The sequence below is a fragment of the Camelina sativa genome, chromosome 5 (genome assembly GCF_000633955.1).
Source record: "Camelina sativa cultivar DH55 chromosome 5, Cs, whole genome shotgun sequence".
Lineage (NCBI taxonomy): Eukaryota > Viridiplantae > Streptophyta > Magnoliopsida > Brassicales > Brassicaceae > Camelina > Camelina sativa.
The window spans coordinates 23,944,333-23,948,289 of record NC_025689.1 but is presented as its reverse complement, the minus strand read 5'-3'; positions in this window follow the sequence as shown (position 1 = coordinate 23,948,289).

Below are 3,957 nucleotides of genomic sequence, written 5' to 3'. Positions count from 1 at the left end.
AAGAAAAAAAAAAGCGTGACAAAAACCCAAAAAATAAAAAAAAAAAAAAAAAAAACAATTGGAATTTATAAAAATCAAACCGTAGGAGGAGGATCGATCGGATCGGAGGAGTGAAAATTCAGAAGCGAGCGGAGGAGCGATGATGATCGGATCATGAATTGGCTTCTCGCAACACGAATAAGAAACTTTGGCAACCAAAACACAAAAAAATTATCAGAGAAGCGTTAGGAGGAAGAAGAAGAAGAAGTATAATTGAGAGAGAGACCTAACCAAACCCTAATTAGAAGAATATCAGATTTACAGGAAACGAACGGATGATGAAATCAATCAGAGTCAGAGACGGCGTCGTTGGGTTTTAAAGAATATAACTCGTTGTACAGACGCTAGTAGTTGTAACGAAAAAAAAAATGAAATAGAAGAGCGTCAGATAGAGAGAGGAGTAAATGTAAAACTTATAGACCAAACGTATATATATATATGACGGTCACAATTCGATCTTGTGACCTTTCCAACGGTCATTTTTCTAGTTACCCATATCTATATTTCATTTTCCTTTTCTTATTATAACGGCTAACTTTTTGAAAAAAAAAACGGCTAACTATTTTTTTTCGTTCTAATTTTTATTCCTATTACTATTTTTTCATTTTCCCTAAGGGGTTTTCTCTATTATTAATACTATTACTTAACTAAATTTAATAGTTAAAAAAAAATATTAAACCAATCTTAATTATAAAGACTTCTTATCAAACTTTCGAATTTCGATGTTGGACTGACCTTAAAAACGTATTGGGCTTTAATTCGATAAAAGGCCTAAACGTATGTCTCTCCCGTCAATTTGAAACGTTATCGCCGGTGACCGCTGAATCGTACATTATGTCTCAGACGGGAACCCTATAAGATTTCTTCTCTCTCCCTCTCTCTCATGATTCAAATCCATCTTAGATGTTATTCATTCCACCGTCTGATTCAAATAATTTTGATCACACAAGCACAATATAATTGGGGGTTCTTCGGTTATGAAACACATTAATTACGAGAAAGGCCGGTTGAAAACTTCATTCTATCATAGATCATCATAGCATATGTAATTGGGATCAAATTAACAAAAAGGAACATATGTGATGTAACATTAGAAATACACGACGTAGCAGCCTAAAAATATCTATATATGATCGATATTCGATAAACACTTGGTAAAAGATTATCAGGCCTAATGAATGCGTTACGTTGACGGGAGAGACATATCCAATGACAAGTTGTGGAACTCCCCACTATCCCAGTCTAAAGCTCTAGAAAAGAAGCATACTTCAAAAATCCAGTAGTATGAATCAACATATTGCAGAAGATCCAAGAAGGAACAATGAACCAAGACCTGATCAATGACAACATCTCTAGCTCTCTGCATGAGAGGAGCGCATACCTTAACAGTCCTAATAGACTCCTTGAAGATGCAATACAAACACTACGAGAGTGCATAAAAACATCATTTTCAACTAAAAAAAATTAATATAAGCAAGTCGGAGTATATAACTAGATAAATATATGTTGAAATACGGTTTTGGTTCTATTAATTTTTTTTGTTTAACTAAATCTCACATACATCCGACTTGTTTTAAACTTGTTGACCTGTGGCGGCCATATTGTATTTAACTTTTGTTCTCTTCTTTTCTTTAATTTCTATTTTAAATCGTGAACTTTTCAACTTAATTATAGCAATTGAGCTTTAATATCATTCGATTATTATTTTTTTTTTGTTAAAGAAAATCATTCGATTCATCATTTGATTATGACTTGATTGTATTTAAACTTATACAAATACATGAATTTTTTATGAAAACTAGTCGCACTCTTGGTACATCACATATCAATTTGTTCTTATTCAATGTAATAAATTTTGTAAACATTTATCTCAGATTCGGTTTTTCATTCAAAATGGTGCAATTTGACAAAAAGACTGTCCGATGCAAATTATGCAATTGTCGGCACAAGGCAATAAACACAAATTTCATCTCTTAAATTTTGATTTTCTTCTATAATTCGAAGCCCATATGTCTGTCTTCAGTGCAACTGTAGAAGGGGATTTTCTTCTATGGTGAAAAAGATGCAAGTGGTAAATATTGGTGTGATATTTGTGAGAAAGAAACTGATCCAAAAGCATGGTTTTACAGATGTAAAGATTGTGGGGTAACTTTGCATACCAATTGTGTGCTCGGGGATTTTCGAGGTCTCGAGCTAAAATTAATACAGATCTAGTCTTGGATGATGACCGGTTGGTGATGACACTTTACGAGACGATTCGCAACAATAGTATGTCTCGACCAGTTTGCTATCAATGTAAGCACCATTGCATTTTCCCTATCATTTTGAAAGTCGCTGACGAAGATAAATATTTTTGTTCTATTAGTTGTTCCGACATTAAGACTCTTCCCTTCTACAATCTTCGTGTATTATTGTTTCTCGTTTTCTATTAAATTATGATGACGTTGATGAGTTTGAGAGCGAAAATGATTTTTTTTTGTTTTTTTTTTTGTATCTCTCCCACATGAATGAGATGAAAACAAATTGACGTAAATCTTGTAAAGATACTTCGTTACAAGCAGGATTCGACGTGAAAACATTCCTTCTATGCTCAAGCTGACAGCCTGACATTAAAGACATTTTAAGAACTCAATGTCAGTTTGTTTTAGTGTTGGAGTAGAGTAATTTAACGTCATTTTCTGTTAACTTTTAATATGTTTATTTTAGTATAACTTTTTTTTAATTAGTTTTCAAACTTTTGAGAATAGTTAGTTGTAGGGAAATTGGCAGAAGTAGCTAAAAAAAAACTTAAATTAAATAACTGACTACTCTAATTAACCATACATCTAACATATTCTTTATATAATATACAATATATACTATTTTATCCCTATAATACTCACCTCTACCACCACTAAACCCATCCCTACCACCACCAACCACATCTTCTCTACTTCCTAACTAGATAATAACCCGCGCTAGTAGCGCGAGAATTTTTTTTTTTATTTTGTTATTTGTTAATATTATGTTTATGTTGTATCATTCATTTACATGTTATATAATATAGTACTATATGGTGAATTTTGATTCATATTAAACTACTAATAGGTAGGTCTGGAAACTACTACCGATACCCGTATTGGACCCGTTTTTCGGTTTGTATCCGTNTCTTAGAACACATATGAGATATAACAACATTTGATATTGGTGGGAGAGGAAGAGAGAATGATTACTTATAAGGTAATAACTAGATAATAACCGTGCTGGTAGCGCGAGAAATTTTTTTTATTTTGTTATTTGTTAATATTATGTTTATGTTGTATCATTCATTTACATGTTATATAATATAGTACTATATGGTGAATTTTGATTCATATTAAACTACTAATAGGTAGGTCTGGAAACTACTACCGATACCCGTATTGGACCCGTTTTTCGGTTTGTATCCGTCCCGAAAAAAGGTACCCGCAGCTTTAGGGTGAGTGAAGGGTATAATAATTATATTATCCATGAATAATGATCGCGTATCGGATATTAATTTAATTTTTGAGCGTCTCGTTACCCGTCTCATTACCCGTTTTATTACCCGACTCATAAATACACGTTAATATTTTGTAGAATAATGTTACCAGCGTGAGAAAATATTTATGTAAATTTAGATTTATTTATTACAAAATAATAGTAGAAAATTTATTAATTCTATACATTTTATAAAATCATATAGTTAATTTACTTAAGGTCATACTCTGATTTCGGCCCGTAGTTGGTACTACTATTTTGGTTTGGTGCAATATCAAATTCGTTAATTATACATTCGGTAAAGCCAAAAAAATCCAACAAAACATGTATTGACCCGTGATTTGGTATTACAAATTGATGTGATCGTGTTTAGAGATCTTAATATACCAAATTTACAAATTGAAGTTATTGGTATAACAT